We start from the raw sequence: 14,700 nt of genomic DNA on the forward strand, positions 1-14,700 counted from the left end.
TCTCCCAGAACTTAAGCCTAGTGTCCAAGCTCTGACTTTCCAGGAATATCAGGCCAATACTCAAAGTCAGCACCCATATGGACATACAGATAACCGATATTTAAATCCTGACTTCTGAAAATGAATCAGGGAGAGAGAAAAAAAAGAAGAAGAAGAAGCTCGTACCACTTAGTTGTTCACAAGCAGTAGTTCTAAGTGTAAATATCAGTTCAGCATCCAAGTCCAGGTCTGGCCTAGCTGTGAAAGAAGCTGCTTGCAGGTAGCACAAAATTGCCTTAGTTAAATCCAGGTTCTGCAACCATTGGTTTTTTTCACAATTTTTTTTTTTTTTGGTTACCTTAAAATATGTGCTATAAACCCTTCATCTCATCTACTTTTAAGAGACTTCTCTGCAATGTGCTATTAAGACAAAAAATGAAAGGGAGGCAGAATTTAATTTCCAAATATTGCCTGCCTGTGTGGTCAAGCTTAATGTATGCTAAGCCATAAGGGAAGCCATAGACTTGAGGCATTTGATCTCAACTTGACAACTTAGCTCTGTAGTGTCAGCTATTGCCATTTAATTCTTGCTATATTGGTATAGCTTGAGCTATAATTTTCTGAGGCAAGTCTATCCTGTACAAGCCAACTTTAAAGCCTTATGCATTTCCACATCTGATTTAACACTGGTTTATTTAAACCTTAGTGCTGGTCAGCAACATTATGACAAAATATTCAATCATCAGAATATATGGATTCATCAAGATTAAAATGACTAGCTGACTTATGGTGGTCAGGTGTGGTGAGTTTCTGATAGACTTTATGTGGGTGTCAGCACTGTCAATGCTGTCTCAGCATGACTTGCTGACCAGCAGGTGGATTGAGAGGCATTTAGTGCATCCAGGGTTGGTAGTCTTCAAGGCTGAAGCTTTGCAGCCTGTGAGATGGCTCCTTACCACTTCACCAGCAGTGCTAGGGTGGATGAAGTTTCCATGAGTTTTAGGCTGCAGTGAAGCAAGGGACCTTTTCTGTATCACTGCTTTCCTACTTGCACTCTATCTTTAAATATTTTTTCCAAAGGTATTTGTGACTCTTCAGTCTTACCTTCAGGTATATTCATTATACTTGTCCTGACTGTTAACAAATACATTTCAGAAAGGCTGAGCTTCAGTGCTCCACCATGAGTGCTTGTCTTATGCTTTCTACCTACTGTTTAAGTTTCTGCAAGGGTTTTCCCCAAAAGCACTGGTTAGGCATACTGACCCTATCCAAAGTAAAGTGCATCTGTGCAGGGAAGCAGAGCTGTTGTTACATGTTGAGGGGCAAGGTGCTGGTAGGTGTATGCAGGTAGTTGGCAAAAATCCACATTTCTAAGGGCCACCGGTGGGGAAATCTTTGTGGTAGCAGTAGGCATGGTCTCCTGGGCTTCTCAGCTGTCTTGAACCAGGGAGGAGACTGGAGCAGCAGAGTTAGTAGCTAGGCCAGGAGCAGCAACATAAGCTGATATAAACAATGTCTAAGGAGAGGAATAGGCTAGACAAGAAAACTAGGTAGGAGTTAATGAGGGTACTGTTGTGTTTCTTACACTGGGCTTCAAAGAGGTTTCACTATGCATCTGTGAACAGTGGGATCTCAACACAAAAGACAGGCATTCAGCATCAACTAGAAGCTCCTGCAGTTAGCTACCCAAGTGATTAAAAATGAATTAAAAATAAACAAAATACACATATGGAGGCTGACAAGTGCTAAGATGTATCGAAATAACAGCCTCTCATGAATATACTCGTAAAGCAATTACATTTTGTTTTCAAGAACATTTGTGCTGATGAAAATCCTTCTATATATCGGATAACTAAATTTGTTGGCTTGCTTGAATACACATTTATGGCACCTGTTTTCAGTGTTCCTTGGCCATTACTTTTTTCCTTAGAGGGAAGTACAAGGGGTTGACAATTTTCAAATGCACTGAAGTTTAGAATTAAGTTGCTAAAAATGAATATATGACATGGTTGCATAAAAGATAACAGGACAAGCTGTTGGTCTTTGTCACACAACACAGGCAATCAGTTCCCAAGCTGCTGAAGTAAATGAAAATTTCAGCCAGGTGTCAGGCTATTAAACTGAATCTGACAGAATCAGGGACCAGGATAGCCATATAAGTAGGAGCAGGGCAAGACTTTGCCTACTCCTTGATGGCTGCAAACTTCATCTGGAGTTTGAGTCAGGCAAAGAGTCAGAAAGCATTTGCCTGGCCCCTAGAGACTGGTGGCAGAAAGAGACAAAGACTACTTGGTGTGGTGTAAAGACTGAATGTCGCTAAGCATAACACAAAAAATAAGTATTTCAGCACTTCCTAAGGTGGGAGACTGATAATGGAACTGTAGGAGGTCATGGCCTGAGGGTGTGATGGGAAATGAAAGAGATGGTTTAGTAAAATCCCGAGGTATTGTCATTCCTTTATTCAGCCCTATAGCTAAATATAGTTGTCCACTTTGACAGCATCAGCTATCATATTCTGTGTTGGTGTTTAAGTGACCTTTGAGCTGGGAGTGTCATCCGCACATGTTTGGGCCATACAAAATTAGGCCTTTACTTTACCGAGTTCTTTCATATTTAGATGTGTTGTTAAGGAAAAGGATCAGGGAAAAACCATGGCAAGAAATTCACCAAATTTGTTAGATTTAATTTGCCTCAGAAAGATTAGCAACCAAAAGCCTAGATGTCTTGAAGTCTGCAGAATCGTAGTTTTTGTTTAAGAAACACAAGACTAGAAAATATAAATGGTTCCTTTTGTTAGTAGATAGACCTTCCCCCGACTCTGAAGGACATCATATTACACAGAATTTCACAAGTGTATTATCGACCAGTTCAAACCTACTCAAACCCACACATTTTTTTTCTCACCTCTTTGGTGTCAGAGACCTTTTGAAAAATACTGCATATTAATGTGCTGTAATAGCAAGGGGCAAAATAGGGTAGCTAACAGGGAGCCATGCTTTTCCTTTTTTAAAATAGAGGTTGCTACCTTGTACAGTGACAAACGTATACTAGAATCAAATTACAACATGGTAAAATAGTTGTCTGAATCTTTTAGAGTACATAGCAAGTACAGCATATGCAGTCCATTCTGATTTCAGTGATTGCTGATTATGGAAGTTATGGACAAAACTGAAAATGTCAGCATAGTTATCTAAGCAAAGCACAGTAGAGATGATGTAACATAATCAGTTAATATCACAAGATCAGGCTTTAGTGGTATGATGATGCCCTAAATTTTACAGATCTTCAGACTCTGGAGGGTAAACCACAATGTATTTTTGAGACTCTGATGAGCAGAACTGGTCTGATAAGGCTCGTTTTGATAAAACTTTTGCTTTAAAATACTTGGAGCTGTTTAGACATAAGGCATTAATCTAACATAGGACAGAAATTAAATATGAGACCCACTAAGTAACTTAACAGTTCAGAAATTGGCTTGTTTAGAAATTTTACACTAGGATCAGTTGATTTCTAGGTCATTAGATTCATGGTGCTCTGAAAAAGCTGCAGTAACGTAGGGCTGTTGTGAGAAGTAATGTGCAAATCTCTTTACAGCTGGGTGTCAAAGCCACTGGGGCTGTGACACTTGGAGCACCACTGGCAGTGATCCTACCATAGGCCTAAAAACAGCTGTAAACTGCAGCAAGAGTCCAAGAAATCTCCTCTCAGCTTCAGAATCTCTGGCTGAACTCCTCGACACTAAATAGTTCAATGACATGAATAAAGTGAAATGGAAACTGCTTGAGAGGAAGATGAAATGCCTCCAGGAACTCATGGGAGTGAGTACACTCCTTGTTAACTCAGCTCTGGCTGAGGCTGAGAATCCTCATCTTTTAGGTTCCTCAGGGTAAAAAGAGAAAAAATATTTTGTGTGTCCAAACAAGTCTAACTACATCTCATTTTTTGCAATACTGTCCCCAAAAACAGCTCATCAAAGGCAAACAATGCTCCCAAGTAAGTCTTTTCTTCTCCCGCGTCTGGCCCTGCTCTTGGATATCCCAAACCTACCACAGCGGTTTATGGTCTAGCAGGGAATGGCAGTTAATTTGTGACTGGGCTCAATTTCAAGGCTGCTTCTCCAGGGTATCAAGATATCTAAACGTGCAAAAAAAATGGATAATGTGTTTATTTACTTTGTCAAAGAAATAATTTTGAATCACTGAACATTCAATGTCATCTCTATACCAGATGTTTGGGCTTCAGCTATTTAAACAAAAAATTGGTTACTGGAGTAGATCTCTTTAATTCCTGACATTGTACTTCCCTACCTCACAGAGGAATTGCAAAGGCCAAATCCTCTCATTGACTAGGAGTGTCTTAGACGCCATGGTCATAGTTAGCAAGGTAGGGCCTCATTATGAAAGCCTTCCTCAGAAAAAAGCTTACTAACAAAATACTTGAGTTTTCCCCAAGTAAGCATAAAATTTAGCTGTGAAACTATTGCTACCACAGTACACTTATAAATACTATGAACTGAAAATAACGTGCACCAACTAGTAATTAAAAGATATACCTATCACACAGCATGTGCTGTTTTCTGATAAGCCATTCTCTGATTTGTAGAAACTGGAGGCAGCATTGATAATGGCAATGCAGATTTATAGCAGTGAATCTGAAGAAGCAAGCAGTAAATGTCTGGCACTTGTTTTCCTTAGTCTTAAAGATCTTTTTGGTGTTGTTGGATACTTTCACATTCCCTTTGGATTTTACGCAAAGAGTTAATGTGTCTGTTTGCAGTAAAAATTACTCACTTTCAACTAATGCTGCTTATTAGCTTTTTGCTGGCTCTCCAGACAAGATTTTGAGGGAGGTTATTGTGCCTGAATAGACACAACACTGATAAGGTTAGGCAGATCAGACCACTGAGATCAGGCTAATGCACTGACCCATCACATACGTAAGGCCAGAGCTCTATGGCTAGTGTATGCAAGCTACCTGTGTACTCTGGCTACCATCTGGGAACTCCACACAACAAAAAGCCCAGCTGCCCCAAAGGGACTGCTGCATATCTGGGAATTACTGATGGATGTACTACTGTGTGTCATGCTAACAGTAGTTTATTGCTGCTTTAATGCTGTGCATCATTCCAGTAGATCTGGACCTGGTTTCTCAGTCTCTCGGTGAGCAGGAACCTCAATGAAAGACAACCCTTTTCCTTAAAATCTTCTGTTCTTTACACATCTATCTTCTTTAACTCTCTTTGACCTGGGAGTTTGGAAGACTGGCTTCTTCTGCCAGTAGACATTATGGGATTAAACTAATTTGAGGGGTTATATTTCTGACTGCCTTTATTCCCTCCCTGAATGCATTGTGTTGGGAAAATATAGCCCCAGAACAAATAGGAGAGTATCTCAGTAATTGAAGTGTGATGTAAAATATACATAAATTGTCCTGTATTGGTCTCCTTGCAAGTTTAGATCCGAGCTTTATGCAAATGATATTCTCCTTACATCTTTTCAGCATGTCCTAAATTATACCAGGAAAACCCAGAATCAATGGGACATAAAGATTACCCTCTCATAGATTCCCAGTCACCTAAGCTCTTGATGAATTTTCCTTTTCTGCACGTCTGAACAGTTTAGTCTCCCTAGGGCGGGATGCCTCCTTGATCTAAGGAAGATGTTCCTGTAGACAAGTGTAATAGATTTTACAGGAACATAGTGTACATGCAATATAAAATGGTGAAGCACATAAAAATAGTCTCTAAACTGGGAAGCATTTCTGCCCAGCGTACATCCTTCTAGCATGAAGGGGGAGCATTTGATGTCATATTCTGTCCTCTGTGCAAAATGCAAGTTTGTTACGGACTAAGAGAAAAATAGCATGGTATCTCTACTTGGAAATCAGATCATGCTGTCTTACATTCAACAAGATCCTAAGTATCTGCTTAGCTTCAGACATGCAGTTAAAATCTTACCAGATCCAGCTATGTGCTAAAATGCTTTGCTGAATCAGGTTCACAATGAGATGAAGAGAGTCCATTCCTCCTTTTCCTGATCTGTCACAGATGTCTGTGAGAAGGTACTCTGACAGAAAAACAATTCAACAGAAAATTAACATTTATACTTGATAATATTTCTTTAAAGCTTCTGAACAGCACAATTCTGTCATTTGTGAAAACTTGTAAGCAAATCAAAATATTTCCTCTTTGACATATAGGGTATAGATTAAATTTTGATTTTGGAGATTTTGGGAAAGGATCTAAAAGTGATTTAAACTTTGATTTCTTTCTTTTGTAAACCATTTCTACCACAGAACGGAATGACACTCAATTCTCAGTCAGACTGACCATTAAATTCCTTGTTGGACAGGAAATAGTTTTGCCATGTTATTTTGTCTTTCTTTTGAGTGAAAAATAGTGAGTTATTAATACATATGTGGTAAGGAATAAATGCTACCCTTGGCTGTAATTTTAGTTTCCTTAAAGATTTTCAAAGACTAACTCAATTAGATGCAGTTCCAGCTCTGAATGCTCACCCAGCAAGAGGTTTTACTGGCAATTTCTTTTTTTTTCTACTCTAACATGAGGAACAAAATACTGAAGTAGCCTGCAGTTCCTAAGAGCTGGTGCTGTAACTCAATTTTTGAGCTAAAAAGTGAGGTTTGTTAATAGGAGCTCTTTAAGAGTTTAGAGCAAGCGGCTGTCATTCAGAGCGAGATTACAGAGCTCAACTGGCAATTAGAAATGGAAATTTCAGCAGTGACCGTCTCATGTCAGTAAATATGAAAGCATTCCCACATGAAGGACTGTACAGCTACACTCAGAATAGCACCACACAGAATGTGTCACTGAGACCGAGAAAATACCTTCTTCTATCCACAGCCTCTTTTTTTTTATTTCCCTCTATCTGCATTACTGAGACGTCTGGCTGTTTCTAGCCTCTTTCCTCCCCATGCTGCTGGTTTTGGTACACACCAAAGAAACAGTATCAGTTGAATCATACTACTGATGTTACTGAGAACAGACCCTGTGGTCTTACCTTTCTCTCTCTCGCACCTGATTTTTATCCCTGTTATTACCCATGTTCCACAGCCCCTTGGGTAACCTGACAGCAGTAAGTGGAAGCAGCATACCTACTGAAGTTCTTCAGGAAAACTTTAGGAACCCCATTGTTCATAACTTTCTCCACTCATTTGAGTTCAGACACTTGCTGCAAAATGAATAGCTGGTGTCAGATCTAAAAATAACTGCACTCTTTTAAACGGGCATGTCCCATCTTGACATTATTCATTTCTGTGTTATATTACACTTTGTCTGAGAGATAACCACCTTTATTAAGATACAAGAGCAGTAAGGTGTTATCATTTTTCACTCTCTCATTTTTTTTCTTGAATCTTCCTGCCACCAAACAGAGGTTTAGTTACTCTTTAAGCCACAAGTATATTTTCCTTAACATTGCAATGAGAAATGCTGTTTTCAGTATTGTCAAACAATGTCCTGAGTGAAAAAAAGAAAAACTTCACAAAATTCTCTTGCTTCACCCTGAGGAGTATCTTAAACTGAATGTGATTTCATAGTCTTCACTGAGACAAGCAAGAAGTGAGGCTCTTGCTCCTCTGCTTGCTTGAGCTCAGGCATGGGAAGGGTGTGTTAAACTGACCAAATAGTGCTCCTAGCTGCGAGGAGATGAGAGGGGAGGGAGGACAGAAGAACAGAAAAGAGAAGGTGTTCTGATCCTCTTTCTTCACTAGCCCTAGTATTGAGGAAGATAAGGAAAGTGAAACAATCATTCCAGTGAAAAAAAGGTCAAAGCTAATAGTCCCAGTCCTCAAAGGTATTCAGCAACCTGACTTTCACTGTAATCAATATGAGCTGGATATACATACCCTAACAGAAAAGAGATTTATTCCCTCCCTTGTTAAAGCAAGGGGGAGCTTTTTGCATCACAGTTCATTCCTGCATCTGTTCCTTTGGTGGCGGGAGCCCAGTCTAGCTGCTGTGACCCCTTCCAGCGCCATCACTGCCGGGGGAGCACAGGCTGGCTCACCAAGCATGCCCCTGGTGGCAGCATCTATCCCAGGAGTCACACCTGGGTCACGCTCCTTCTTTACTAGTATTTTGTTCTCGCAAATGTCGCAGCGTATCTTCTAACAGCTTCTTCTAATTAAAATGTACTTCTTTTCTTCATGGACTGATAAATAGATATTGGCATGACCATCTGTGTTTTAGTTTTCTCTCACCAATTCACTGTAAAATTATAGAAGAAACAGTGCCTTAGATCACAAATACACACAGAAATAATAGTACTACGAAAAAGACTAAGTTATTCTGGTTTATTTGTATTTCTCCAGATAAGGTTAGAAAAAGTTAACAAACTTTCTCCTGTTCTTCAGGACAGCAATAACATTCATTCTGGAGGACCTTCCTTTCTAATTTGAGATTCAATTAGCTGGCTCATTGACTCATGAAGTACACATGTCTACATGTTTCAATTTCATTTTGACCTCTCTTCATTTGTATTAAATGATAAATAGAAAACACAGTAAGAGTGTAATAAAAAATTCAAAATACAAAAAATACAAAAGCATTTAGATAAAGATGGAACTACATAGTGAAATGAAACATGGAACCAGTGAAGCTTTTTCATATCACTTCGGTGAAAAGATATCTTGTTTGCTTAAATTTCTGTAAATGTTCTTCACCATAGAATTGTGCAGTGTGTTTAAAATACATTCCCTCATCATATCTAGATTATATTCTGGTACCTCTACTGACTTTTCCTGCAGTATATTAGCACTATCAAGTTATTCACTAAGTGATCTGACTACTATTTGTCAAAAGTGATTCTCCCTTATTCTCTGCATTCTCTTGGTCAAGTTTTCTATTTTAAAAAGTGACACATACAGATATAACCTCCAAAACACAAAGAAATAGAGGCCAAAGGTTTAGAGAAAGAGAAACAAAAGCACATGCTTTGCATAGCAACTGGAAATTTTTGATAGCTGTTCATTCTTCTATTTGCTCAGGCCCTCATCATTCAAAGTAGCCCCCAAAGGACTTATGCCTTTGAAGAGCCTTCCTCTTCATGCTCATGGAGAGTATCCTTCCTGGACTCAGTATGGACCAATTTTTCAGCTTGATGCACTTCAGCCAGAAGACCCAGACTTGCCCAAGCAGTAAATCATTCTGGCAGAAATACATAGAACAGGTCATCCCTGCACTGTTCACGCCAGAGTCTGTGCAACATCACCAGTTTCTTGAATCAATGAATACAGATTTTGGCAGGGCCAGTGTGAGAACTGACGCTTTTGGGACTTCTTAAGCAGAGGACCTAATGGCAGAAATATAACTTCCCATCATTACTTGTGGATATATCTCCCTGTGGAAATTTTAAACCATCTAGTTCCCATGTCAGGAAACTTGCTACTTCTCCCAGCTGAGACTGCAGTATCATCTAGTTGATAATATTGAACACTGCAGAGAAGATCAGGGTTAAGCAAAAGGAAGTAGAAAGCCCTTCACCCTCTGGCAATTTAAGACCATCTTTCAGTGCCTTGGGCACCAGCCTAAATTTTCTGTCACCAAACCCTTCTGTGTTCCAAATAATCCATAAATTGTTGCTTCTTGCTCATTTTACGCAGGATATGCATAATTCCAGATTAGAGGTAGAGACACTTTATGATGATGATGATGATGATGATGATGATGATGATGATGATGATGAAGAATGCCCTCTGCAGAGGGCAAGCCAATACTGAGTAGCTCATGGTGAAAAGGTACATTGTAGTCCTTAAACCTGCTGTTCTGCCCTATACTTAGATATGCATTTTAGAACAGTCCTGTTCTTCACTGTAGCCATTAAGCTGAAATTCACTGTTCACTCTCATCTGCTACAGAACTAAGTATCCCAGCTTTACCCAAAAACAAAACCATTCCAGCAGCCAAGAACTGAATAGCCTCTGGGCTTGGAGCTATTCCAGCAGTCATCTTTATGATCTATTATACTACACTGCCTTCTTACTGCTGCAGCTCATGAACGAAATGAGTGAGACAGTTGGGCCAGTGACAAGTGTAAAGAACCTGATCCCATCATCACTGCCTCTTTAAGGGCTATGGAAAAGTAACTAACAGGTATGGCAGTGTCTGTAAGTAATACCTGCACTGCTATGGGAGCATGAATGAGTGCAGAATGCTATGAGCTGATCACTGGCAGTATATCCTCATTTCTTTTTCCCCCAGGAGACTTTTTCATTCACTCTTATTCTTTTCTAAAACTCTCTAGTCCTTAATTGCTAAAGCCAAATTTGGCTGTAAAACCAATTCAGCTAGAACTGTCTCCATGTATTTCTATAGCATTCTGTTGAGTAATGAAGTATTGTGAAGAATTTTAGAAATGAGGTTTCCCTTTCATATATAGCCAGAAATTTTTGTAAAAGTGCTGCTATTGGAAGGACTTGTCATAACTGTCCCTTTTTTGCTTATGTTTCTCTGTAAAACACACTGAAAGAAAAGAATAGAAAAGAGGGGCAAGGGAAAAAGAAAAAGGGAAAAGTTAAAAGGGTAAAGAAAAGATATTGCATGATTCAGCACTAGGTGTCTTCATGAGATCTTCAGCTGCGATTAGGAAAATCCAAAGATACTATTTCTGGCTACAAAACTGGAAAGGCAGAATGGACTGTTCCCTTATCCTGATCTTAATTTTTTCCATATGCATTACTTCTGGTCCACATCCTACACAAGATACCAGGTGAACCATTAGTCTGATCCAATATAGCCATTCTTATATTTAGGCACATATATAAAAATTAGGATTTTACCTTTGAATATATCTTTATTAGAAACATAATGGATAGATATAATTGCAGTCTCCCAGTTTTCTCGCAATGCTACCCTTTGCTCATACCAATTAGATCTTTTTTCCATGAATGAATAAATATGTTAGAACTTGGAAGTAAGGTACCATTTAGCATGAAGAGAAATGTCACAGTTTGGCCTTAAAGAGGCTCCTAAGGTCTGATTCGAAGATGTCTAACTCTAAACCTACATGAATTTAATTCTCAAAGAAGTAAAAGATACATAATTTTTAGCACAGATTTAAGTCTTTTTCTAAGTGCAAAGGATTCTATTAAATATTTTACTGGAATTGCTGAATAATACCACTAGCAGTGAGCATAAAAAAATAGTAGGCAGCCACTTGAGGCAGGGGGATATCAAAAATCTGGCCCATTCCATTTTGCATCAACTCAAATGCTAGAAAATCATCTTCTTTCACTCCTTAAACTCTAAAGTAGGCGGTTTTACTTACTATGAGATCTTACCATCACATCATATTTACATAATAAATTAATCTCAGATTATGACTTACGCAGAGAATTGGTCACTTTTGATATTCCCTATTTTATTGTGACTTGCAAGTCGCCTTCTCAGATTGTCTTTGCTTACTGAAGACAGTTTCATCCTAAAATGAAGAATATTCCTCATCTGTCTGGTCAGCGAAGATCCTAGCAGTATGTCTCACCTGCAGGTTGTCACCTAACATTAAAACTCTACTTAGACCTTTTTATTTAAAATATACATTATTATTAGTCTCATTGTGTCCTGATTTTCTGCCAGAGATAGGACATCAAAGCCAAATATAAGCCAGAAATACTTCCCTGTGGATGTCTTAACATGCTTTAAACAAAAGTTTTTTTGCCTCTTGCAGACACATATTGGAAATGAGCTGTGAAACTGCAGGAAACAAATGAAAGGGAAATAAATGACAGCAGCTTTCTTAGCCATCCAGTATAACATCCTTGTTTGTTGTTACAAGGCAGAAAAGCATGCCTGGTTTAACTTGCATAAAGAATAGTCTGCATGGGGAGTAGAAATAAGGCTGGTCTGACATCAAAAGACACCTTGATTTTATAAAGGAATACAAACAAATTTTGTTGTGTTGAACATACTGACCAGGTATAAAATAATATTACTGAAAAGATCTTTCACTTTTTTGTATGCTGCAACCTCCTTGTTCAGGAAAACTTGATAGAAATGCAACATACTGTGGATTTTGTTTTCTACTTTACTAATCCCAAATGGTTTTAGCATGTATAATCTACTCTATTTTCAGCTGTTGGACCAAAATGCATCATATTCAAGTAAAAGAAATCTGAAACTTGTTATATTTTTCAGTCACTGTGTTGGACTCAGAAGTTTTCTCCTTCTTGGTTTCTCTGGGGAAGCTACTTTGCTTTTTCAGTGCTGAGCTTACACACTAGTCAGTTCCCAACTCAGCTTTTCTATTTTCAAATTGAACATAATACAGAAACCCTCAAGGTAGCTCCTAAGGTCCCAGAGCTGTGCTACACTGATACTGCACCTCAGCAAATGAAAAAGACCTTGACGAGCCAACCACATCCAGCCTTGGTACTTCTGATTGTGGAGCCTAGCAGTTAGGCCTTGCCGTGACCAGTGTTAGTAATGTCCTCTGGATCAAGTCTGTGTCTGCCTCGCCAGTGTTCTCAAGATTAAGCCCTCATATAATGGAGCTGATGTGTCTGATAGCATATAATATCATACTTTATAGGGAAAATCTAGAAAGTAAAAGTAGGAGATCTCAAGAGAGCTTTACAAAGTGAGATGACCAATTCAATCAGCTCTGAATTTCAGTAGGGTCTAGGCTATTCTTTTATTGGAATAAGACATGGATCACAAAGATTTTGCAAAGTATTTTTAATTCTTTCTTGCTAGTGGAATTGCTAAACTTATCAATAAATATGGGCTATGACAACTTTACTACCTGGCTATCCTTAAGAAGTCTCATGGTGAAATTAACTCTAATCTCTTGCAAGTAATTTGTCACAGTTCTGGTTTGCACACATCATAAAGAAAAAGCAAAGATACTTACTAGCTATGACATCTGATATGCTATATCATATAAAACTGGCCTTAGCAAATTATTCAAGGGGTATTAACTTTAAACACCTTTTCTACTGAATGTCTAAATAAATTTAATGTTATCAAGGTGATTAATTCACTCTCAACAATAGCCATAAATGAATTCAAAGGCACTTCCATCAAATCAGATAAAATGAGTAGAAGGCCAGAAGACATGTTACTAGTAATACTGAATTACTATTTTGAACACAGTAACAAAATCTAGGACAGAATTTACATGTATTGCTTTGCACATTGTCATTTACACAGCTGATGAGTGACTTGAATTTAGAAAGCTTGTCAGGTAGGTAATTCCAGAATCCAGCTTTTAAAACTAATAGTATCAGCTGGTGTAGGTTTAGTTTCTAAAACATTTCAATAATGTTTTATTAGGGCCCACGCCTGAATCACGGTACAAAGCATTGGAAAAGATATTTAATTGCAAAGTACTCCAAGTTGCTACCGACTACAGTTTTCACTTCTTCTGATGCTTTAGGTTTTTAAAAGGTTGTTTTTGTTCCTCGTATATGAAGTAGTTTTTAGTTATTGTATCAACATTGTTTGATGCTGGTTTCAGGATTTTCTGACTTTCTAATTTCCTTCTGCTGTCTCAGACCGCTCACTGAAGTCACTGAGCACTGCTATACACCTTGAGCAGAAGACAATTCTAGGGTCTAGACCTACTAAGAAGCTCTACAGGCAACATTTACTCACAGACTGTTAGGGATGGATTCAAACAGCAAAACACCCAACAGAGATACCGCACAGGGCAGTAAGTCAAAAAGCTGCTGAGAATGCTGGGTACAGGGTTTTGAATGAAAAAGCCATTGCAGTGACAGTCCATGCTCCTTACCTGGCACAGCAATCTAGATTGTCTGCCAGTGCTGCCACCCACACTGCAAGTCCGAGGCTTTGTCAGCAGGGCTTCTTTGCTTTGCTCACACCAGCATAGCGTGTCGTTAGTCAGAAATACTGAACCTTGCGCTCAGCTCCCTGGTGGTACAGTCTGGCCATTTATTGTGTTCCGACTGTGATCCCTGAGGTGCTTTTGAAGGGAACACAAACTGCACCTTTAAAGATTCAGACTATTTGCACATGACAAAAGAAAAACAGATGTAAGAAAACAAAAGATCAAAATAACTGTGATTTCTTTGACATTGCATGGCAAAACTTAAAAGAAGCAGTAATATCCCAGCACACACTAAATCCAGAATAGTTGGCAGGAGGGGAATGGGATGCATTGGAAACGATGTCTTTGTTTCTGTTTACATTCAGATTTTGTAGAGATTTTAGATTTTTCAGATTTTTATACTTTTATTCAGACAGTAGTCCACAACTGTGGACAGTAAATGTAGGACTGCTTTTATTTAACCTTGGTTATTTTCATGTTAAACTTCAGGCTAAGGAATTCCTACAGGTTCCAGAACAGAACCCTCCAGAATATAACTTCTTTCACCATGAAGTCAGTTTTCTTTCTCTAATAACTAGTAATGCCACAGTGTGATGTGATAATAAGATAATTAATATTACTATTATTGCTGGTATTACTATTAATAGTAATACAAGTGCATTATCAAGGATGAAGTTATCTATTCACTTGGTGGAATATGTGTAACTCTTTTACATTGCTAAGAAACAATAGAGAGAAAGAGCCTAAACCTCTTTTTAAGTGGGCCCTTGGTTCCTCCTGACTGCAGTTGCTATCTGGATTTAAGTTTATCCATCAGCTGTGTTTTTCTAGGTATCTGCATGTGAAGATCTACTGCAGCTTCTGAATAACTCTGGCAGGAAGAGAACATGGGGTTGAATACATCTTTCCGACCTTC

The 14,700-nt window shown here is 38.6% G+C and overlaps 1 long non-coding RNA gene across 1 annotated transcript in view; it reads right to left on the bottom strand.

Moving 5' to 3' along the window:
• The window catches only part of LOC135327509 (uncharacterized), a 29,991-nt gene that overhangs the window by 13,844 nt on the left and 1,447 nt on the right, over positions 1-14,700 (bottom strand). The window contains exons 2-4 of the long non-coding RNA XR_010387721.1: positions 13,728-13,959; positions 7,846-8,206; positions 5,936-6,044 (exon numbers count right to left, since the gene is read on the bottom strand). This is a non-coding gene — a long non-coding RNA (uncharacterized LOC135327509). The remainder of the gene's footprint in view (positions 1-5,935; positions 6,045-7,845; positions 8,207-13,727; positions 13,960-14,700) is intronic.

The sequence above is a fragment of the Dromaius novaehollandiae genome, chromosome 2, assembly GCF_036370855.1.
Source record: "Dromaius novaehollandiae isolate bDroNov1 chromosome 2, bDroNov1.hap1, whole genome shotgun sequence".
Classification (NCBI taxonomy): Eukaryota; Metazoa; Chordata; class Aves; order Casuariiformes; family Dromaiidae; genus Dromaius; species Dromaius novaehollandiae.